Source organism: Schistocerca nitens, chromosome 1 (genome assembly GCF_023898315.1).
Source record: "Schistocerca nitens isolate TAMUIC-IGC-003100 chromosome 1, iqSchNite1.1, whole genome shotgun sequence".
Taxonomy (NCBI): domain Eukaryota; kingdom Metazoa; phylum Arthropoda; class Insecta; order Orthoptera; family Acrididae; genus Schistocerca; species Schistocerca nitens.
In genome coordinates, this window is record NC_064614.1 from 991251477 (window position 1) to 991276801 (window position 25325).

Sequence of the window (25325 nt, forward strand, 5' to 3'; positions counted from 1 at the left end):
TCATCTACCTTCATAACGACTTCCTCACAGCATAAGGTTTGGAGTGTGTCTAGTGTGCGATGCGAGGCAAGCTGTGTGTGGTCAACATAACACTCGATACTTCACAGAATATGATTTGGTCCACAGTGCCCAGAGTGAATGCTCTGTTAAGAGACCTTTCATACTTTGCCTACTTCATAAGACATATCGGAGGGTATGTGGTGAAATGCATTTGCCATTTGTGTTTCTTACCCATGCTTAAACTACCTAAAGACACACAAGTCCTACTGAGGAATATATGTAGTTAAGCAGTGTCTCCAAATTCTGTTAGGACTGTGCTGGTGGTTGTTGTTGTTGTTGTTGTGGTCTTCAGTCCTGAGACTGGTTTGATGCAGCTCTCCATGCTACTCTATCCTGTGCAAGCCTCTTCATCTCCCAGTACGTACTGCAGCCTACATCCCTCTGAATCTGGTTAGTGTATTCATCTCTTGGTCTCCCTTTATGATTTTTACCCTCCACACTGCCCTCCAATACTAAATTGGTGATCCCTTGATGCCTCAGAACATGTCCTAGCAACCGATCCCTTCTTCTAGTCAAGTTGTGCCACAAACTTCTCCCCAATCCTATTCAGTACCTCCTCATTAGTTATGTGATCTACCCATCTAATCTTCAGCATTCTTCTTTAGCACCACATTTCGAAAGCTTCTATTCTCTTCTTGTCCAAATTAGTTATCGTCCTTGTTTCCTTTCATACATGGCTACACTCCATTCAAATACTTTCAGAAACGACTTCCTGACACTTAAATCTATACTCGATGTTAACAAACTTCTCTTCTTCAGAAACGCTTTCCTTGCCATTGCCAGTCTACATTTTATATCCTCTCTACTTCGACCATCATCAGTTATTTTGCTCCCCAAATAGCAAAACTCCTTTACTACTTTAAGTGCCTCATTTTCTAATCTAATTCCCTCAACATCACCCGACTTAATTCGACTACATTCCACTATCCTTGTTTTGCTTTTGTTGATGTTCATCTTATATCCTTCTTTCAAGACACTATGCATTCCGTTCAATTGCTCTTCCAAGTCCTTTGCTGTCTCTGACAGAATTACAATGTCATCGGCGAACTTCAAAGTTTTTATTTCTTCTCCATGGATTTTAATACCTACTCCGAATTTTTCTTTTGTTTCCTTTACTGCTTGCTCAATATACAGATTGAATAACATCGGGGATAGGCTACAACCCTGTCTCACTCCCTTCCCAACCATTGCTTCCCTTTCATGTCCCTAGACTCTTATAACTGCCATCTGGTTTCTGTACAAATTGTAAATAGCCTTTCGCTCCCTGTATTTTGCCCCTGCCACCTTCAGAATTTGAAAGAGAGTATTCCAGTCAACATTGTCAAAAGCTTTCTCTAAGTCTACAAATGTTAGAAACTTAGGTTTGCCTTTTCTTAATCTAGCTTCTAAAATAAGTCGTAGGGTCAGTATTGCCTCACGTGTTCCCATATTTCTATGGAATCCAAACTGATCTTCCCCAAGGTCGGCTTCTACCAATTTTTCCATTCGTCTGTAAAGAATTCGCGTTAGTATTTTGCAGCCGTGACTTATTAAACTGATAGTTCTGTAATTTTCACATATGTCAACGCCTGCTTTATTTGGGATTGGAATTATTATATTCTTCTTGAAGTCTGAGGGTATTTTACCTGTCTCATACATTTTGCTCACCAGATGGTAGAGTTTTGTCAGGACTGGCTCTCCCGAGGCTGTCAGTAGTTCTGATGGAATGTTGTCTACTCCCGGGGCCTTGTTTCGACTTAGGTCTTTCAGTGGTATATCAAACTCTTCACGCAGTCTCATATCTCGCATTTCATCTTCATCTACATCCTCTTCCATTTCTATAACATTGCCCTCAAGTACATCGCCCTTGTATAGACCCTCTATATACTCCTTCCACCTTTCTGCTTTCCCTTCTTTGCTTAGAACTGGGTTCCCATCTGAGCTCTTGATATTCATACAAGTAGTTCTCTTTTCTCCAAAGATCTCTTTAATTTTCTGTAGGCTGTATCTATCTTACCCCTAGTGAGATAAGCCTCTACATCCTTACATTTGTCCTCTAGCCATGCCTGCTTAGCCATTTTGCACTTCCTGTTGATCTCATTTTTGAGACGTTTGTATTCCTTTTTGCCTGCTTCATTTACTGCATTTTTATATTTTCTCCTTTCATCAATGAAATTCAGTATTTCTTCTGTCACCCAAGGATTTCTACTAGCCCTCATCTTTTTACCTACTTGATCCTCTGCTGCCTTCACTATTTCATTCCTCAAAGCTACCCAATTTCTTCTACTGTATTTTATTCCCCCATTCCTGTAAATTGTTCCCTTGCGCTCTCCCTGAAACTCTGTACAACCTCTGGTTTAGTCAGTTTATCCAGGTCCCATCTCCTTAAATTCCCACCTTTTTGCAGTTTCTTCAGTTTTAATCTACAGTTCATAACCAATAGATTGTGGTCAGAGTCCACATCTGCCCCTGTAAATGTCGTACAATTTAGAACCTGGTTCCTAAATCTCTGTCTTACCATTATATAATCTATCTGAAACCTGTCAGTATCTCCAGGCTTCTTCCATGTATACAGCCTTCTTTCATGATTCTTGAACCAAGTGTTAGCTACGATTAAGTTGTGTTCTGAGCAAAATTCCGCCAGGCGGCTTCCTCTTTCATTTCGTACCCCCAATCCATATGCACCTACTACGTTTCCTTCTCTCCCTTTTCCTACTACCGAATTCCAGTCACCCATGACTATTAAATTTTCGTCTCCCTTCACTATCTGAATAATTTCTTTTATTTCATCTTACATTTCTTCAATTTCTTCATCATCTGCAGATCTAGTTGGCATATAGACTTGGACTACTGTCGTAGGCGTGGGCTTCGTGTCTATCTTGGCCACAACAATGCGTTCGCTGTGCTGTTTGTAGTAGCTTACCCGCCTTCCTATTTTCCTATTCATTATTAAACCTACTCCTGCATTACCCCTATTTGATTTTGTATTTATAACCCTGTATTCACCTGACCAAAAGTCTTGTTCCTCCTGCCACCGAACTTCACCAGTTCCTATTATAACCAACTTTAACCTATCCATTTCCCTTTTTAAATTTTCTAACCTACCTGCCCGATTAAGGGATCTGACATTCCATGCTCCGATCCATAGAACGCCAGTTTTCTTTCTCCTGATAACGACGTCCTCCTGAGTAGTCCCCACTCGGAGATCTGAATGGGGGACTATTTTACCTCCGGAATATTTTATCCAAGAAGACGCCATCATCATTTATCCATACAGTAAAGCTGCATGCCCTCGGGAAAAATTATGGCTGTAGTTTCCCCTTGCTTTCAGCCGTTCGCAGTACCAGCACAGCAAGGCTGTTTTGGTTAGTGTTACAAGGCCAGATCAGTCAATCATCCAGACTGTTGCCCCTGCAACTACTGAAAAGGCTGCTGCCCCTCTCCAGGAACCATACGTTTGTCTGGCCTCTCAACAGATACCCCTCCGTTGTGGTTGCACCTACGGTACAGCTATCTGTATCGCTGAGGCACGTAAGCCTCCCCACCAACGGCAAGGTCTATGGTTCATGGGGGGGGGGGGGGCTGACTGTGGTTATGAAGTGTAAATTATGTTCACAAACTCACTGTATTTATTCAAAATAGTCTCCCCCTGCACCAAAACTCAACTGAAATCATTTGAAAAGTGTTTGTAAAGAGTCATTGTAGTCCTTTATTGGAGTTGCATTTAGTACTGTGGGAAAATTTGGTATTCGGGTCTAATTTGATGAATTCTCGCCCACAAATGCTGGAGAACGCAAGAAACTTTATGTTGCCTCACTGCTCCACTGCCATTTTGCAATGAGTGTCAGATTTGCACTGTTTCGTTAATGGTCAGGACTCCTGTTGCAGTAGTGCTAGAATTTTGACTTTCTACACAGCTGTTTTTGAAACTTCAAGGATCATAATGCTTCAGCTCGCCATGAGATAGCATTGCAGTTTGGAATTTGACACAATCAGTCCTAATGCACCTGGGACACACTGTGTATGTCCAGTGTAATGTTAAGTGAGTTGGTGAACTGAAAGAATTTCATAAGTTTGTAAAGGGAAACCATGCAAATAACTTAATCGCATCCAGACATGCTGCTCCATTTAAATATGGCTGTATCCAAGATTATTGAGCAACATGATCCCAAAAACCTTTTTATGGATGCTGTGGCTAATGTCAAGTGACACAATCGTACAGAAAGTATATGATAATTCTGCAAAGCTCTTTCTTAATTTTTTGAAGTTTGTGTTGACTGTATTAATCATAAGATGCAGTCACACTCTCCTCAAATCCATTTTATATATTGCGATGCTGAGGGAAGATTGAAAACTACTTGTATCTAAGAGCCATCAGCCTGGCCCACTTTCACACGGGTAGCATTAAGTATCTATGGGCAGACCATGAGTGTGATGTATCATATTTTGCTTTGCAAGCTACCGTGAAAAGTTATGAATAAATTTCAGAGAACAACGTTTAGTAAGTGAATATCTTCACTTTCATATAACTTAGGTGATGTATGCGTTGCACGATAACAAAGTTTTCTGGAGACATGAATGTTGTGTGTTTCATATTGAACTGGCATTTGGAATGACATCTCAAGGCAATGATGAAGGAGCACCTTGTGATGTAAGTAGTAGTATAGCATCAGATTGCCAATGTCTGCTATGTGTGTTGTTGTCACGGCTCATTTCTTGGAGCTGTTATGTATTTGGGTTTGTTTATTCTCATAAGTAAAGTTTCTACATTTCACAGATCACAAAACTGATATTTCAAGCACTACCATCTGTGCGTTTACATGGAGCAAATGTGGCGATATTATTATATATACAGGTATTGGTCCATTGGAGCAGGTGGCCAGTGATTGAAGCCACTTGCACAGACCAGTGTAAAGTTTCATCACCCGTACTATGGGAGGACCATATCCTACAGACTATCACTCACAAGAGGGGGCCTGTGTTATTCTTTCATAGGTAGCTAGATACATCATTTTTCTGCAGTAACACATCCAAGCAGTGTATGATTGCAGCTTTGTACATTCCCACACATTTTGTTTTTCCGCCAGATTTCGAGGTCTGTGTAATTTGCATTCTACTCAATTTTTGAACACAACAAGCATCAGCGCGTAACGGGGAAACTCTGTAACTAGGTACACATTACAATGCAAGAAGTATGTAACACAAAAAGCCAAACAATAAACTGTCACTGCTATTCCACTGGATGGTGCGTAATTAAATCTGACTTGCTTTTCTTCTCCAGGCCATAAACATGAACCAATATACAGGTATTCTGCCCTTCAAATTTAGGTATGTCCTGAATCTTGATGGGGAAATTGATACCATCAAAGTTATAACACTTATGAATGTCAAGGTATCTGCCGTACTGAGTTGTGCACTGTGGATCTCTCGTGTAATTTCTCTCGCAAGCCAGGATTAACCATGCAAAACAAGCCTGATCATTTCTATTTTTGACATTAATACATGCATGCTTATTAACTATATCTTTAGTGAGCTTGGTATAGCTAGACCCTCCATTTACTGGATCATAGACGTGTATGGATGTCCAGGTGTAGTATTTGGCTGAGTGCTTTAGCTGACCCTCTGACTTCCATCTCGGAAAACCGGGTCAGTATAGCACTCAAGGTGGGTTTACAAAACCACTCAGCAATTTATGTGCTTTGCGTTATCACACCGTTTCCCCTCAATGATAATGAAGATTTGTCTCTTCAACACCAGAATCAACTTTTTGGGGGGGTGGGGGGGGGGGGGTGGGGGGGGTGCGATAGTTCAATGATGCAGAGCACTGTACTGCATTTGATGGTGGGATACGGTGGATCATTGACTACCTTGAGTTGCTCCGTTTCCACGGCAGGAAAGCACGCCTGTATAAAACCAATAGGGTCGTAGTACCCTCCATTTCTCAAAATTTGCCAGTGAGTGTGAGTTGCATCTAAGCACGCTGCTCTTTTCTGAAGGTGATAATTATCACTATGTTTGGATCAAAGACATGTCACTACTCCTTTCTGCCCAGATGAATAAATATGAACATAAGCAGCATATTTGCTTAAGGTGCCTGAATTATTTCTCCTCGGACATGCTATTAGCAGTGCATCTTGTAGACTGTGCTTCCAAGGCCCTAGTACGTGTTATTATGCCTACTGGGAAAAAAAAGGCCTCTTGACTGAAGCCGCTACTATTCAGTCGAGTAGCTCCTCAATTGGCATCACGAGGCTGAGTGCACCCCGAAAAATGGCAACAGCACATGGCGGCCTGGATGGTCACCCATCCAAGTGCCGACCACGCCCGACAGCGCTTAACTTAGGTGATCTCATGGGAACCGGTGTATCCACTGCGGCAAGGCCATTGCCTATTATGCCTACTGAGGAAAATAAAATCATAAAGTTCAAGTATGCTCACCACCAGGAGCGATGCCCTTTTGTAGTGTAGACCAACTTTGAATGCCTCCTCGCTCCTGTGACCCACTGCGAAGGTGACCCTACAGCCTCACACACCACCTTTACAGAAAAGCATACCAAATTGTATAATCCTATGATTCCAGTCTTAACCACTACAAATCTTACGTCGGAGATAATCCTGTGGTTTGGCTGCTCACTGAGCTCGAAAAATTTTCAGAGGAGGTTGATAAGCTTTACAGCAACAATGTGCCCATGACCAAATCAAAGGAGAATGAAGATTTGTATAATAATGCTGTTGATTTTCATATTTGTGGGCTGCTATTAGACAGAAAAGCGGAAACTCCTCGTAGGAGTTACTGTCATCTAATGGGGAAGTTCTGTGGCACCACTGTTGATTTTCATATTTGTGGGCTGCTATTAGACAGAAAAGCGGAAACTCCTCGTAGGAGTTACTGTCATCTAATGGGGAAGTTCTGTGGCACCACTCACAATGCATGCAATTTGAAATACCAGCTATCAAGGCAAATACCCATTTTCTTTCGTATTTAAGTGGGTATGATGCTCACTTTTTAGTTGAGCACTTGGCTGATTTCGGCTTGGAGAACAATCAGGTCAGTGTCCTACCTGAGATAGTTGAGAAATACATTTCATTCACCAAATGAATGATGCCAAGAATTACGCTAAGCTTCCTTGATAATCTACATTTTATGCACGCGCCACTCCAGAAACTCATTGAAACTCTACCTCGGGAGGATATGCATATCACTTGAGCTGCATTTCCTGATGAGGAAAAGTCTCCACTTGTGACTAGGAAGGGGGTTTTCCCATATGAGTATGTGGATAGTGTGGGGAAACTCAACGAAACCAGGCTACCCAACATAACTGCATTCTCCAGCAACCTTACAGGCGATGCCATAACAGATGCACAGTATGAACATGCCATGAATGTTTGGCAGGAATTCAGTATTTCAACTTTAGGAGAGTACACAAAGCTTTACATGGACACAGACGTGCACCTGCTTGTGGACGTTTTCAAGAAATTCCAGAGTCTATACATGGCCACATATTCTCTGAATCCCACCTTTTATTACACGGCACTTGGGTTGTCTTGAGACACAGTGCTCAAGAAAACAAAGTGCAGCATTGATTTATTGACCAATGCTGACATGCTTCTTTTCTTTGAGATAGGGATCCATGGGGGACTTTGCCAATGTGTCCATAGGCTTGCGAAGGCAAATAACCTGTGGATGGATGACAGGTTCATCGCATCCCTTGATTCGAGTAACATAATGTATCTGGACGTAAATAACTTATACGATCATACCATGCAGCAATCACTGCAGATTGATGAGTTTTGATGTGTGCCCAAAGGTGAATGCAAGGGATCAGGTGGAAAAATCATGGGGGGGTATGGCAGCTGATTCTGATGTAGGGTATGGGTTGGAAGCAGAAATCAAGTATCCTATTAGTTTGATGGTTGAGCATGCTGATTTGCCACTGTGTTCAGAGAAACTAGTTCCGCAAGGAGGCTCCGTGCCAAAACTGATTACAATGCTGGGGGATAAGCAGAGAGACATTATTCATTATCATAATCTCCAGCAGTGTCTCAGCTTTGGTGTGGAACTGGTTAGAACCGCCTGGGCTATCTCCTTCAAGCAGTCTCCCTGGTTGAAGGAGCATATTGATTTGAATACAAGACAGTCCACAATGTGTCACTTTTGAGAAAGATTTTATAAATTAATGAATAATTCAATTTTCAGTAAAACAATGGAGGATTTGAGGGAACGACATGAAATTTTTATTAGAACTGAATGGGATCGGTGTTATGGTGTAAGAGAAATGCATTTCCAGACCAAATTTTAAGTGGGTTACAATTTTCAATAAGAACTTTGTTGCTGTTGAGATGGCAAAGACTGCTGTAGAGTTTACAAAACCTGTTTATATGGGGATGTGCATACTAGACCTGTCCAAACTGATCCTAAATTACTTTATATGGATACAGATAGCTTCATCTGTTGGGTGAAGAACTGTGATCCATATGAAATTATGAGGTGCCACAATAATGAATTCAACACATCCTCATACATGGCCGATAATCCTCATGGTATTATTCCACAGAACAAGAAGGTTATCAGTCTTAAGAAGGGTGAGGCAGATGGATTGCCAATTGCAGAGTTAGCAGGTCTATGCTCAAAAATGTATGCGTATCGCACATTGGAAGGTGACACCCAGAGGTGGGCTAAGGGTGTGCATCGTATAGCATCTTGAGCCCTCTCTGTCAAAGACTATTTGCAGTGCCAGTGCAGTGGTGTTCACGGTGCTGCACCGTGGCCACTGCTTATGGTATGGCAGACCAGTATTCAATCAAGAGGACTGTGCTGCAGTCTAAAATCAGTCTGTCACCTCATGACGATAAAAGGGTCATTTGTGATGATGGGATTCAAAATTTCCCGTACTCACACTACTCACTTGTACCGAGAGAAGGGGTGGGGTACTCTGATTGAGTATTCTCAGATTCCTCTTGATGTCACATACTTGTTCCCATGTACAAATTGTTCTGCACCAACCAGAAGATATGCAAGTACTTCCTCAATTTCCCTGCATTTTGGTATATATTCCCTCAATTTATACGTATTCTCCTGTCATTTTTCGCAATTCTATCGATTTTATGCCAGTTCTACCCCTGTGATCATGACATAAGCTCTCGTTCTGTGTCCTAAAATTGCTTGTAAATGTACAAGTAGTTTTGCTGCCAACACCTAGCCCAAATGCACTGGTCGATAGGCATAGTACAGCACTGTACTCAGTTGTATCCAGTCACCTCCTACCCACATATTCCACATTTGGAGAGTGTTTGCTCTGTTTTCTGTATGTCTGTGTATATGCATGTGTTATAATTTCCAGTCTATATCTTCAGAATTACATTGTGCGAGCGATACTGCTGTGCAAGCGATATTACTATATGCTCGATATCGAGAAGTACCACAAAAATGGTATGATAACCAAACCATGCGAAATTACATATGTTATTGTAATCCCATAGTCTGGAGATGTTTGTAGAAAGTCAAGCAAGCAAGCATGTCCGGTCCAGAAACAGTAATGCGTTGGTGCCAAAGGGAGCCAACCCCGAATTTGAAGAACACTTCTGAGAGTGACTTCGATCCACTGAGTGCACTCTCCTCACGCGTTAGGAGTGGATGACTGCCCGACCTTGCGGGAAACTTCTAGTGCCACGAGTATACTTACAGTGCACGTGCTTATGCTGTCTGTCTTTGCGGTATGTGTACAAATGATGTATAAGGGGTGATTTTGTATGGTGCATGATTCAAATTATAAGTTTACTACATCGATATGGTATATGGTGATATATTGCTGTGTTGGGGATCAGTTTCATGCCCTAATATTCAAGCTCCTGTCCTCAGTGGGAGAGCAGTGTAATTGAGTAAGAGTATTTCCGTATTTGACCATATGTAGGGCACTTTGCAAGGTTTAATTGTCGGTGCAATATGACAATCTGTGTAAAATAGTTTTTTGGTGCTGAAAGTCTCGTCTGCAGAAAGAAAAAAAAAAAAAAGGTGGATGGTGCTTCCACACCAGCGGCATCAGTAATTGGACAGGTAAATTAGATAAGAGCCAATCACAATGCTCAATTCATTCATTAGACATCCTTTGTGCTGGGATATATAAGTCTCTACATAGTGGTGAGAACGTTTGCATATGTTGAAAGTACGAAGGGTAACACATGATGGATGGGGTGCCACGTTAAGACCGTGAGGAAGAATCCATTCGACATTATTCTGCACTATTTTCGTAAACAGGTTCTGTTAGGACAAGGATCTCCATGCAGACAAGCTGAGACATCATGGAAGCTCCTACAAAAGCGAGCATTAACTATTTCTGGGACACTATACAATTTCCAAGAGGTCGACTTGGTTCTTACTTTACATAGCCATGTGACATCAGTATAACATTGAGAACCATTTTAGATGCGCTTGCTATGGTGTGTAGCTACACGTGTGCATTTTGCGGCGATGTGTCAGTCGTGCTGGGCAGGTAAGCATGGCTAGACACAGCTCGAATGTCTCGTTAGGATCGCGAGGAAGAGAAAGCAGCCTGTGCTATTCTTAGAAGTAATGGAACGGATTTCTGCAGCGTCTGCGATGGTGAGTCACTCTGCAAATAGGTCTTCGCTCCTGTCTGGTTGCGTCAGCAACAGTGCCTAGATCAACATGTATTTTGAGAGGAGTTTCTCAGGTGTCAAGTATGAAGGAGGTGCCACTGCCTCATGCTTGCGGGACCAGAACTAACACCTACGTGTTGCCTGGCGGCGGCGTCACTTCACAGAGACCACCAGTACATCCTGATTCCTGGGGACGTGTGCAGAGTCGGCAGTGTCAGCACTGACTGTTGAGCGTTGAGTGGTGAGATTTGTTTTTTATTAGCGATCTTTTGTTTGAACTGTATTCAATCGATTTCACTGACCAATAGGATGCTGCAAATTAAAAAAAAAAAAAACTACCCCATACATTTGAAGAATATCGATTAATTAATTTTCATAAATTTTTTATATCAACATGTTGTTAGCGGTACAATAGTTAAGGAGAGGGTGTGCATGAGTGGGTGACATGGAGCAGAACAGCAGGTTAAGTGCAGAACAATAGGTTAATCTGCATAATTTTTATGTAAAATGCAGTGCAATAGTTTAAGGGGATGGGTGACAAAGAAGAATGAGCCAGAAATGGCGTTCAAAAGCGTGTGAAATTCTAAAAGTGTGCGAGAAAATGGTGGGAGAACATAACTAATTACTTAATTTGGTATCAAAGGGCGCTACAATAGTATAAGGAAATGGGGGTATCATGGAAAACCACTTAACAGAACAATAGGTTAAGTGCCGACAAAGGGCTGAACATTAGGTTAAGACACGCAGAGTACAGTGCCGAACATTAGGTTATGCAACATGTTTGCCCCATGTAATTACTTCTTACAAGACCTACATGTTTCCAAACAGCAGAGAATGATGAGCAAGAGAAATCCAACCCCCACAAACTGAATTTTTTATAAATAAACAATATACCCTTGAATTTCCTCTCCACCAAAGAGCCACCCATATCCATATAGTCCATACACTACCTTGAATCCCCTAAATTGTTGAAATAAACAATATTCCACAGATTTTCTAAATTGTTTAAACAATATTCTATACACAGCAATCTATTTCCCTCCAAATGACTGAGCAACTGAGTCTTTTTCCCGCCAATTTCTGGGAGGGTGGTTGAGAGGGGTGGGGGGGTTTACCACAGGGGGAGAGGATAATTAATTGATCAATTTAATTAAGTAGCCAATCAAACTGATAAGAGTGAGAGGGGCTACTCCAATAACTCAGACCTGAAAGTTTACCTGTAGCAACAAGGGGGAGGGATGGGTTTGGAGGTTTCCTGAGGGCGGAGGGAATTGGGATGGGGTAGGGGGATAATAGGTTAAGTGCCTGTCAATCAAAAGGAACGATCCTTTTAGCAGAACAATAGGTTAAGTACCTGTCAATCAAAGGAGAACAGTTGGTTAAGTACCCCTCAATCAAAGGAGAGCAATAGGTTTGCCCCTGAGTGCATACTTGCCCCTGATGTAGGCAATCCGCACTATGAAAATGGACTGGCCCTGCTTTGCTCTACTACTCTGGCATAGGTCATTTTACATGTGGGAAAAACACTCCGCATTTCCACCTGATACCATCCTGACATGTACATGCTGGTGTCTGAAAGTGGGATCATTCCCACCGTTTGATCCGAATCAATATTTTCTTGCTGATCCATTGTGCTGGCAACTATAGCAACGCCCAGTGGTTTACCATTGTGGGCCGCTTAGCTGTTTGCAGTAGACATGCCTTTGGGAGTACACAACATGTTAGACGATGACGGTGCAATCAAACATGTGAACAAACTACATGGCCACGCACCACTATGTCGTGTCCCAAACTGGGGCGAGCCTGTGGCAATAGAAGAGTCGCTGCAGGCCGTGCCACATTGTACACCTCCTCCATGCCCCACCGCCTCTGCCGCCATGTGATGTGTTACTGCAAGGTGTTCTGCTGGTTAATAATTCTGGCAGACTTCTGCCGAGGCATCTTTCCATTGCTTAGAATACAGCGAGACCTTTTTTGTGTACATCTGCTCGGTCTCAGTCCCAGTTTTGTAACCATGCCTGATTTACATCCTCGCCAACCAACTGAATTGGCTCCATATGCTGCAACTGCGGCCCAGAACGAGCCTGATCGCATTACTTTACTGCAACAGCAGATAAGCACCCTGTCACTTGAAAAAACAGAGCTACAGGAGTGGCTTAACGCGATAACTCGTGACCATGAAGCCAGACCTGCCGAAAATGCGTCAACTGAAGGCAATTCAAGAGCCCCTTAAGTTGAAACAAAAAAATTAGTACCAGATATAGTCAGTATGCTTCCAACCGTAACTTCTGTACCTTCTTTTGCTGGAAAAGCAGACGAAAATGTAGCAACATTTTTGCAAAACCTCAGAGATGTAGGATGTACATGCACATGGCCAGACCATTTTTGTTAAATGACGCCAAGCTGAAGCTTTCGGACAATGCGTGAACTTAATGTTGAATCAGTAGACGCATTGTGGGAAACACCTGCTTTTGAATTCTTGGCAAAGGGGTTCGCAGAGCACTACTCCAACAACCGTGGTGTTAGCTGTTACCGTGATCAGTTGCCCACCCTTAGACAGAAAAACGGGAGAACTCTGAAGGAATTGCAATCTCGATTATGGCACTGTCTTCGGAATGAGATTTTCACTCTGCAGCGGAGTGTGCGCAGATATGAAACTTCCTGGCAGATTCAAATTGTGTGCAGACCGAGACTCGAACTCGGGACCTTTGCCTTTCACGGGCAAGTGCTCTACCAACTGAGCTACCTAAGCATGACTCGCGCCCCGTCCTCACAGCTTTACTTCTGCCAGTACCTCGTCTCCTACCTTCCAATCTTTACAGAAGCTCTCCTGCAAACCTTGCAGAACTAGCACTCCCGAAAGAAATAATATTGTGGAGACATGGATTAGCCACAGCCTGGGGGATGTTTCCAGAATGAGTTTCACTCTGCAGCAGTGTGTGTGCTGATATGAAACTTCCTGGTGAGAAAGGTTGGCACATTAACACCTTCATTAAGAAATCAGTTGAAAGAGTAGTTGGCACATTTGCTGGAGTCAGAGCAAAATCTTATGTATCCAGTTTTAGAGGAATATGCATGGTTATTCAGACCTGATAGGTTAGCCGAGGGCGCTAATGCACTGCATCCTGGACTCTGGTAGGCGCGCTGGCCCCAGGTCGACTCCGCCAAGCGGATTAACGACGACGGCCAGTGTGCCACCTGGATGTGGTTTTTAGTCCGTTTTCCACATCCCACTAGGTGAATACTGAACTGGTCCCCTTACATAACTCGCAGACATTTGAAAACGTTCACACTTTTTCATTGCTTCCACTAGATGCAGACAGCTGGGGTACACTAATTCCATCCCACGGCGTGCGGGGTGGCGACAAGAAGGACTTCCAGCCACCCTCTGACACTGACATCGCCAAATCCATAGTGACAGGGCCGAGCCCGCGCTGAAGTGGGACAAAGGCCCAAGAAAATGACGACGATGCGTGGTTATTCGAGGAAAGACAACTGACCTCATACAACACGAAATTCCCCCAGGAGTTGCGACACCAATAGCACAGAAGCCGTATCGTCTACTCCATCAATTATCATCTGTTGTTGAAGATATGATTCAATAGCAATTCGTTGCAGAGATAATTCAACCATCTGCAAGTCCTTGGACCAATCCAATTGTAATCGTGCCAAAAAAGTCAATCAATGGTGAGAAAACCCATCGTCTATGTGTCGATATGAGGGCATTAAACAAGGTTACCACACAGGACACTTACCCTCGGCCACATATCGACGAGACCTTAAACAGGTTAGGAAATTGCAAATACTTTACCTTCTTGGACATGCGTTCTGGATATCAGCAGATTCCGATTGCACCAAAAGAGAGACCTAAACTTGCTTTTGTGGTCCCATCTGGATTGTATGAATTCTTACGGATGCCTTTTGGACTAAGAAATGCGCCTGTCATTTTTCGAAGATTTGCCGACTTGTTATTGAGAGTTTTAAAGCCTACTACGGCCATCCTGATTTAGGCTTTCCGTGATTTCCCTAAATCGCTCCAGGCAAATGCCGGGATGGTTCCTCTGAAAGGGCACGGCCGACTTCCTTCCCCTTCCTTCCCTAATCCGATGAGACCGATGACCACGCTGTCTGGTCTCCTTCCCCAAACAACCAAACCAAACCAAAGCCTACTATGTGTCTTGTGTTTCTTAACGACATCGTAATTTTTTGCGAAAACAATGGAATAGCATGCCGAAAGCTTAAGAAATGTATTGTCTAGATTGTAAAGCGCACACTTGAGTTTAAAACTAAAAAATGCTTTTTTTTCACAGTAATAGGTTCAATACCTAGAGCACATCATTAGTTCAGACGGAGTTAACCTAGACCCTAGGCTAACTGAAACAGTGGATAATTTTCCAACCCCAAAAAACGTCAAAGAATTACAATCTTTCCCAGGTTTAGGCGTTTTGTGCAGCATTATGCTACAATAGCAAAACCTTTAACAAAATTGCTAAAGAATGATGTAGTATTTGAATGGACAGATGAGTGTGAAGCAGTAATGAGGAAAATTAAAGAGATTTTACTATTCCACCTTTATTAATATATTCAGATTTTGGAAAACCATTTATTATTTCGACAGATGCATCAGATTACACTGTCGGAGCTGCTTTTAGTCAGGAATGTAATGGTGAGGAAAGATCAATTGGTTATACCTCCAGAGAAATGAACTCAGCACAAATAAATTACAGTACTATCAGGAAGGTGTTGCTAGCTCTCATGTTTGGGGTAAATTACTTTAAGTGTTACTTGTATGGACTTCGGTGTATTGTAGTTACAGACCACGCTGCTTTAGTATGGATGTTAAGTTTAAAGACCCCAGCAGTCGCTTGACTAGATGGGCATTAAAATTGTCAGAATATGATTACACATTTTGGCATAAGCCTTGCCGCCTGCATAGCAATGCCAACAACCTAAGCAGAAAGGTTAAAGTTGCTCAGACAGATGATGTTTCTATAGACGAATTAAAAGACTCACAAGAGAGAGCTGTAGAATGCCATCGGTATACATCACTGATTTTGCTGCTGACGACGGTATACTAATGGCAAGGCCCTGCTGGGTAACTATAATATAAAACAATAATAATAGTTTAGATATATGGAAATAATGAGAATAATTTTTTAGTGTGTCGGACAAGCACAATAAGCTGACCTATGCCTGTAAAACGGGTAAAGAATCTTTTCATATTAGTAGGTTTATGCTTACCAATTAATAATACTACGTCCGATCGCCGTATCCACCTGCAAAATCTTGACCGTGTTCGTCGTTACTTTTGTAATCGAATCTTTGTAATGACTCTGAAGTACACAGGTGGGCTTCTTGGGTTTTTGTATATTGCAGTACTACTTGGGATGGTGACTCAAACAATTTCTCACCAGTGAAGTAATACTATATTCTTCCTTCTACGCACATAAAAAATACAGATTTTTTACTTATTCTCACAACCAAAACGGCTACCGCCGATTTCCCTCTAAAATAACTTGCGTCTACCTTCGTTCATTAACAGAAAGCGATTCCTTCGTCTTACTGAGGAACAGGAAAAACATCTTATGTTTCTTAACATTTGAAAATCAAAAATACATGACGGTAAGCGCAGGATCTACGCTGTCCTACCCTCTGCTTCACCTTTTCTCTTTGCCTTTGAAGAAAACGAAAACATAAAAGCATGAAATGCAAAAGATACATCAAGCCGCGTACACACTGCCACTGGAAACATGTTTCTGCCGGAAACATTGTTTTCTGCGATGTTTCGCAAATGTTTCCGACTTTGTTTCTGGTCTCTGTTTCCGTCCACACTGGCGGCAAACATTTCTCGTGTGTTCACGCCGTCTGCAGTGCCCCTTGTGTTATTGTGTTCGTATCGTCTGCTGCTGCGTTATGTCTGGTGTCGAAGAAACAATAATGATATGTGGAGCTGCATTATTAATGCTAGAAGGTTTACACAAACAAAATGAAAGGCGTCCTCGTCGTTGGTGGAGAAAAACATTCTATACAAGAACTGGCGGAAATAACCTGCTACTTGAGCTGAGTATGGAAGACGGCTCTGGCTTCCGCAACTTCACTCGGATCTCACCTACCGATTTTGAATATCTGGCAAATATGATATCACCATTTGTTTCAAAAAAAAGACACGAATTTCAGGAAAGCTATTTCAGTCAACCAAAGGCTTGCAGTTACTCTTCGTTTCCTGGCAACAGGAGATTCATTTCAGAGCCTTGCGTATATATTTCGCATTTCGAAACAAGCAATATCTAAAATAGTACCTGAAGTATGTGGAGCTCTGGTGGAAGTACTGAAGGATTATGTAATGGTAAGTAAATGAAAAACATCGTTAAATAAGCACATTTTCGAAGTGTTATTATTTCTCAATTACGTTACATAATTCGTCAAACACAACTTCTTCAACTGCGTTGTCACCGTCTTCGTAGCTTGTAAATGTAACAGGGGAATTGTTACTTGATGATGATGATGATGATGATGATGATGATGATGGCCCTGCTACATTCATACCCCTTTTCGACTGCTCACTTTCTAAATACACTACATGTTGTTTCATTAATACATTATTAAGCAAAGCCATTGTTTTTGCTCGTTCTAACTCGGGCAATTTCCTTAAAACTGATGCCACATACTGCCCATACGCACTGCATTCATCGTCCTTGTCTTCTTGTTTTTGCAGCACTTTAGTTAGCAATTGAGACGCAATCTTGAAGGGTTGCTACATGTCTTTTTTCTCGCCCATCATCCTTCTGATTTTTGGTGGTGGAGGGCTGGAAGGTCCAGCTGCAACTTCATCATCATTTGTGCCCTCTGGCGAATGTACGAAAACCTGAAAATCAAATTTCTTTCTTTCAGATACCTGCGACTGAAAACGACTGGAGTGAAACAGCATGTTTATTCTCACAGATTCTTCAGTTCCCCCATTGTGTCGGAGCAATTGACGGGAAACATATCGTGCTACAGTGCCCTGTTGGTAGTGGAAGTGAATATTATAATTATAAAGGTTCCTTCAGCATTGTGCTGCTTGCTGTCGTCGATGCCAGCTACAATTTTTTGTACGCAGATATCGGCTGCCAAGGCAGAATATCAGATGGTGGTGTGTTCAAAAACTCGAGCATAAATGAGTTAATTAACAAAAAGAAACTTAACTTGCTACATGCTGAATGCTTACCAGGTGGCACCAAGGCCCTACCATATGTTTTTGTACCAGACGATGCTTTTCCCTTACAGGAAAACATTATGAAACCCTACCCGGGAAAACATGTTAAAGGATCAAAAGAGAGAGTTTTTAATTACAGACTTTCAAGGGCCAGAATGGTTGTCGAAAACACATTCGGCATTATGGCTTCAGTTTTTCGTGTGTTTAGAAAACCTATGTTGCTACAACCGGAAAAGGCAAAAACTGTCACACTTACAGCTGTATGTCTCCACAATTTTTTAAGGTGAAATGCTGCGGAAAGGAACCAGTACACCCCACATGGAAGCTTCGATTCCTACGATTTACAAACAGGTGAAATGATTCCAGGAACATGGAGACGAGATGACACTGCATCAGTTTTCATTTCAGCACAGAACATACCAAGGAAAGCTGCTTCTACGAATAAACAAATTCGGACGATTCCAGAATGAGATTTTCACTCTGCAGCGGAGTGTACGCTGATATGAAACTTCCTGGCAGATTAAAACTGTGTGCCCGACCGAGACTCGAACTCGGGACCTTTGCCTTTCGCGGGCAAATGCTCTACCAACTGAGCTACCGAAGCACGACTCACGCCCGGTACTCACAGCTTTACTTCTGCCAGTACCTCGTCTCCTACCTTCCAGTTGGTAGACCACTTGCCCGCGAAAGGCAAAGGTCCCGAGTTCGAGTCTCGGTCGGGCACACAGTTTTAATCTGCCAGGAAGTTTCATATCAGCGCACACTCCGCTGCAGAGTGAAAATCTCATTCTGGAAACATCCCCCAGGCTGTGGCTAAGCCATGTCTCCGCAATATCCTCCTTTCAGGAGTGCTAGTTGGTTGGTTTTTGGGGGAAGAGACCAAACAGCGAGGTCATCGGTCTCATCGGATTAGGGAAGGAAGTCGGCCGTGCCCTTTCAGAGGAACCATCCCGGCATTTGCCTGGAGCGATTTAGGGAAATCACGGAAAACCTAAATCAGGATGGCCGGACGCGGGAGTGCTAGTTCTGCAAGGTTCGCAGGAGAGCTTCTGTTAAGTTTGGAAGGTAGGAGACAAGGTACTGGCAGAAGTAAAGATGTGAGTACCGGGCGTGAGTCGTGCTTCGGTAGCTCAGTTGGTAGAGCACTTGCCCGCGAAAGGCAAAGGTACCGAGTTCGAGTCTCGGTCGGGCACACAGTTTTAATCTTTTTAGGAAGTTTCATATCACTACACACTCCGCTGCAGAGTGAAAATCTCATTCTGGAAACATCCCCCAGGCTGTGGCTAAGCCATGTCTCCGCAATATCCTTTCTTTCAGGAGTGCTAGTTCTGCAAGGTTTGCAGGAGAGCTTCTGTAAAGTTTGGAAGTTAGGAGACGAGGTACTGGCAGAAGTAAAGCTGTGAGTACCGGGCGTGAGTCGTGCTTCGGTAGCTCAGTTGGTAGAGCACTTGCCCGCGAAAGGCAAAGGTCCCGAGTTCGAGTCTCGGTCGGGCACACAGTTTCAATCTGCCAGGAAGTTTCATATCAGCGCACACTCCGCTGCAGAGTGAAAATCTCATTCTGGAAACATCCCCCAGGCTGTGGCTAAGCCATGTCTCCGCAATATCCTTTCTTTCAGGAGTGCTAGTTCTGCAAGGTTCGCAGGAGAGCTTCTGTAAAGTTTGGAAGGTATTAGACGAGGTACTGGCAGAAGTAAAGATGTGAGTACCGGGCGTGAGTCGTGCTTCGGTAGCTCAGTTGGTAGAGCACCTGCCCGCGAAAGGCAAAGCTCCTGAGTTCGAGTCTCAGTCGGGCACACAGTTTTAATCTGCCAGGAAGTTTCATATCAGCGCACACTCCGCTGCAGAGTGAAAATCTCATTCTGGAAACATCCCCCAGGCTGTGGCGAAGCCATGTCTCCACAATATCCTTTCTTTCAGGAGTGCTAGTTCTGCAAGGTTTGCAGGAGAGCTTCTGTAAAGTTTGGAAGGTAGGAGACGAGGTACTGGCAGAAGTAAAGCTGTGAGTAACGGGCGTGAGTCGTGCTTCGGTAGCTTTGTTGGTAGAGCACTTGCCCGCGAAAGGCAAAGGTCCCGAGTTCGAGTCTCAGTCGGGCACACAGTTTCAATCTGCCAGGAAGTTTCATATCAGCGCACACTCCGCTGCAGAGTGAAAATCTCATTCTGGAAACATCCCCTAGGCTGTGGCTAAGCCATGTCTCCGCAATATCCATCTTTCAGGAGTGCTAGTTCTGCAAGGTTCGCAGGAGAGCTTCTGTAAAGTTTGGAAGGTAGGAGACGAGGTACTGGCAGAAGTAAAGATGTGAGTACCGGGCGTGAGTCGTGCTTCAGTAGCTCAGTTGGAAGAGCACTTGCCCGCGAAAGGCAAAGGTCCCGAGTTCGAGTCTCGGTCGGGCACACAGTTTTAATCTTTTTAGGAAGTTTCATATCAGCGAACACTCCGCTGCAGAGTGAAAATCTCATTCTGGAATTATCCCCCAGGCTGTGGCTAAGCCATGTCTCCGCAATATCCTTTCTTTCAGGAGTGCTAGTTCTGCAAGGTTTGCAGGAGAGCTTCTGTAAAGTTTGGAAGTTAGGATACGAGGTACTGGCAGAAGTAAAGATGTGAGTACCGGGCGTGAGTCGTGCTTCGGTAGCTCAGTTGGTAGAGCACCTGCCCGCGAAAGGCAAAGCTCCTGAGTTCGAGTCTCGGTCGGGCACACAGTTTTAATCTGCCAGGAAGTTTCATATCAGCGCACACTCCGCTGCAGAGTGAAAATCTCATTCTGGAAACATCCCCCAGGCTGTGGCGAAGCCATGTCTCCACAATATCCTTTCTTTCAGGAGTGCTAGTTCTGCAAGGTTTGCAGGAGAGCTTCTGTAAAGTTTGGAAGGTAGGAGACGAGGTACTGGCAGAAGTAAAGCTGTGAGTAACGGGCGTGAGTCGTGCTTCGGTAGCTTTGTTGGTAGAGCACTTGCCCGCGAAAGGCAAAGGTCCCGAGTTCGAGTCTCAGTCGGGCACACAGTTTCAATCTGCCAGGAAGTTTCATATCAGCGCACACTCCGCTGCAGAGTGAAAATCTCATTCTGGAAACATCCCCTAGGCTGTGGCTAAGCCATGTCTCCGCAATATCCATCTTTCAGGAGTGCTAGTTCTGCAAGGTTCGCAGGAGAGCTTCTGTAAAGTTTGGAAGGTAGGAGACGAGGTACTGGCAGAAGTAAAGATGTGAGTACCGGGCGTGAGTCGTGCTTCAGTAGCTCAGTTGGAAGAGCACTTGCCCGCGAAAGGCAAAGGTCCCGAGTTCGAGTCTCGGTCGGGCACACAGTTTTAATCTGCCAGGAAGTTTCATATCAGCGCACACTCAGCTGCAGAGTGAAGATCTTATTCTGGAAACATCCCTCAGGCTGTGGCTAAGCCATGTCTCCACAATATCCTTTCTTTCAGGAGTGCTAGTTCTGCAAGGTTCGCAGGAAAGCTTCTGTAAAGTTTGGAAGGTAGGAGACGAGGTACTGGCAGAAGTAAAGCTGTGAGTACCGGGCGTGAGTCGTGCTTCGGTAGCTCTGTTGGTAGAGCACCTGCCCGCGAAAGGCAAAGGTCCCGAGTTCGAGTCTCGGTCGGGCACACAGTTTTAATCTTTTTAGGAAGTTTCATATCACTACACACTCCGCTGCAGAGTGAAAATCTCATTCTGGAAACATCCCCCAGGCTGTGGCTAAGCCATGTCTCCGCAATATCCTTTCTTTCAGGAGTGCTAGTTCTGCAAGGTTTGCAGGAGAGCTTCTGTAAAGTTTGGAAGTTAGGAGACGAGGTACTGGCAGAAGTAAAGCTGTGAGTACCGGGCGTGAGTCGTGCTTCGGTAGCTCAGTTGGTAGAGCACTTGCCCGCGAAAGGCAAAGGTCCCGAGTTCGAGTCTCGGTCGGGCACACAGTTTCAATCTGCCAGGAAGTCTCATATCAGCGCACACTCCGCTGCAGAGTGAAAATCTCATTCTGGAAACATCCCCCAGGCTGTGGCTATGCCATGTCTCCGCAATATCCTTTCTTTCAGGAGTGCTAGTTCTGCAAGGTTCGCAGGAGAGCTTCTGTAAAGTTTGGAAGGTATTAGACGAGGTACTGGCAGAAGTAAAGATGTGAGTACCGGGCGTGAGTCGTGCTTCGGTAGCTCAGTTGGTAGAGCACCTGCCCGCGAAAGGCAAAGCTCCTGAGTTCGAGTCTCAGTCGGGCACACAGTTTTAATCTGCCAGGAAGTTTCATATCAGCGCACACTCCGCTGCAGAGTGAAAATCTCATTCTGGAAACATCCCCCAGGCTGTGGCGAAGCCATGTCTCCACAATATCCTTTCTTTCAGGAGTGCTAGTTCTGCAAGGTTTGCAGGAGAGCTTCTGTAAAGTTTGGAAGGTAGGAGACGAGGTACTGGCAGAAGTAAAGCTGTGAGTAACGGGCGTGAGTCGTGCTTCGGTAGCTTTGTTGGTAGAGCACTTGCCCGCGAAAGGCAAAGGTCCCGAGTTCGAGTCTCAGTCGGGCACACAGTTTCAATCTGCCAGGAAGTTTCATATCAGCGCACACTCCGCTGCAGAGTGAAAATCCCATTCTGGAAACATCCCCTAGGCTGTGGCTAAGCCATGTCTCCGCAATATCCATCTTTCAGGAGTGCTAGTTCTGCAAGGTTCGCAGGAGAGCTTCTGTAAAGTTTGGAAGGTAGGAGACGAGGTACTGGCAGAAGTAAAGATGTGAGTACCGGGCGTGAGTCGTGCTTCAGTAGCTCAGTTGGAAGAGCACTTGCCCGCGAAAGGCAAAGGTCCCGAGTTCGAGTCTCGGTCGGGCACACAGTTTTAATCTTTTTAGGAAGTTTCATATCAGCGAACACTCCGCTGCAGAGTGAAAATCTCATTCTGGAATTATCCCCCAGGCTGTGGCTATGCCATGTCTCCGCAATATCCTTTCTTTCAGGAGTGCTAGTTTTGCAAGGTTTGCAGGAGTGCTTCTGTAAAGTTTGGAAGGTAGGAGACAAGGTACTGGCAGAAGTAAAGCTGTGAGTACCGGGCGTGAGTCGTGCTTCGGTAGCTCAGTTGGTAGAGCAGTTGCCCGCGAAAGGCAAAGGTCCCGAGTTCGAGTCTCGGTCGGGCACACAGTTTTAATCTGCCAGGAAGTTTCATATCAGCGCACACTCAGCTGCAGAGTGAAGATCTTATTCTGGAAACATCCCTCAGGCTGTGGCTAAGCCATGTCTCCACAATATCCTTTCTTTCAGGAGTGCTAGTTCTGCAAGGTTCGCAGGAAAGCTTCTGTAAAGTTTGGAAGGTAGGAGACGAGGTACTGGCAGAAGTAAAGCTGTGAGTACCGGGCGTGAGTCGTGCTTCGGTAGCTTTGTTGGTAGAGCACCTGCCCGCGAAAGGCAAAGGTCCCGAGTTCGAGTCTCAGTCGGGCACACAGTTTCAATCTGCCAGGAAGTTTCATATCAGCGCACACTCCGCTGCAGAGTGAAAATCTCATTCTGGAAACATCCCCCAGGCTGTGGCTAAGCCATGTCTCCGCAATATCCTTTCTTTCAGGAGTGCTAGTTCTGCAAGGTTCGCAGGAAAGCTTCTGTAAAGTTTGGAAGGTAGGAGACGAGGTACTGGCAGAAGTAAAGCTGTGAGTACCGGGCGTGAGTCGTGCTTCGGTAGCTTTGTTGGTAGAGCACCTGCCCGCGAAAGGCAAAGGTCCCGAGTTCGAGTCTCAGTCGGGCACACAGTTTCAATCTGCCAGGAAGTTTCATATCAGCGCACACTCCGCTGCAGAGTGAAAATCTCATTCTGGAAACATCCCCCAGGCTGTGGCTAAGCCATGTCTCCGCAATATCCTTTCTTTCAGGAGTGCTAGTTCTGCAAGTTTCGCAGGAGAGCTTCTGTAAAGTTTGGAAGGTAGGAGACGAGGTACTGGCAGAAGTAAAGCTGTGAGTACCGGGCGTGATTCGTGCTTCGGTAGCTCAGTTGGTAGAGCACTTGCCCGCGAAAGGCAAAGGTCCCGAGTTCGAGTCTCGGTCGGGCACACAGTTTTAATCTGCCAGGAAGTTTCATATCAGCGCACACTCCGCTGCAGAGTGAAAATCTCATTCTGGAAACATCCCCCAGGCTGTGGCTAAGCCATGTCTCCGCAATATCCTTTCTTTCAGGAGTGCTAGTTCTGCAAGGTTTGCAGGAGAGCTTCTGTAAAGTTTGGAAGGTAGGAGACGAGGTACTGGCAGAAGTAAAGCTGTGAGTACCGGGCGTGAGTCGTGCTTCGGTAGCTCAGTTGGTAGAGCACTTGCCCGCGAAAGGCAAAGGTCCCGAGTTCGAGTCTCGGTCGGGCACACAGTTTTAATCTGCCAGGAAGTTTCATATCAGCGCACACTCAGCTGCAGAGTGAAGATCTCATTCTGGAAACATCCCCCAGGCTGTGGCTAAGCCATGTCTCCACAATATCCTTTATTTCAGGAGTGCTAGTTCTGCAAGGTTCGCAGGAAAGCTTCTGTAAAGTTTGGAAGGTAGGAGACGAGGTACTGGCAGAAGTAAAGCTGTGAGTACCGGGCGTGAGTCGTGCTTCGGTAGCTCTGTTGGTAGAGCACCTGCCCGCGAAAGGCAAAGGTCCCGAGTTCGAGTCTCGGTCGGGCACACAGTTTTAATCTGCCAGGAAGTTTCATATCAGCGCACACTCCGCTGCAGAGTGAAAATCTCATTCTGGAAACATCCCCCAGGCTGTGGCTAAGCCATGTCTCCGCAATATCCTTTCTTTCAGGAGTGCTAGTTCTGCAAGGTTCGCAGGAGATCTTCTGTAAAGTTTGGAAGGTAGGAGACGAGGTACTGGCAGAAGTAAAGCTGTGAGTACCGGGCGTGAGTCGTGCTTCGGTAGCTCAGTTGGTAGAGCACTTGCCCGCGAAAGGCAAAGGTCCCGAGTTCGAGTCTCGGTCGGGCACACAGTTTTAATCTGCCAGGAAGTTTCAAATTCGAGACGAATGTGCTAATTATTTTTTAAGCCCACAAGGAAGTGTACCGTGGCAAAATAACTGTGGGTGAATGTGACTGTGTACTATAAAATACAAATAAAGACAAACAAGCATAATTTTCGTACCTCACTTTCCACAGTATCCGTTGTCTCCTTTGGCTCATGTACATCGTTCAAGAACTGCAGCAGCCGATAGCCGAACCAGTTCGAGTCATATGCGGTGTCTGCACCACTACCAGATGGTCTGCTGGCAATAATTTTTCTTTTCTCGCCCCTGTACGCAACAACGAGCGGTCATATTTTTTTCTCAACACTTCCCTTGTCCGTGCCAAAAGCTGCTGCAATTTTTGCAAGTGCATCGTGTTTTTTAACGGTGTTTTTGTATTCCTTGCTCTGGACGTTCCATAAATAATCCTCCCCCTGGTACATTGCAATTAAATCGACAATTTGTTGCCTTGACCACTCCATTATTCTACATAAAAAAAGCGAAAACGAAAACGACAGTAAACAGAACACCACTAAACAGTTGACG

At 44.5% G+C, this 25325-nt stretch overlaps 1 non-coding gene and 1 pseudogene across 1 annotated transcript; one reads left to right on the forward strand and one right to left on the reverse strand.

Annotated features, from left to right (window-relative positions):
* Positions 1–6310: 6310 nt before the first annotated feature.
* LOC126211963 (5S ribosomal RNA) lies at positions 6311–6428 on the reverse strand (annotated as a pseudogene).
* Positions 6429–22883: 16455 nt separating this feature from the next.
* On the forward strand, positions 22884–22958 carry Trnas-cga (transfer RNA serine (anticodon CGA)). The gene has a single exon. It is a non-coding gene; the product is annotated as a tRNA-Ser (tRNA).
* Positions 22959–25325: the final 2367 nt, after the last annotated feature.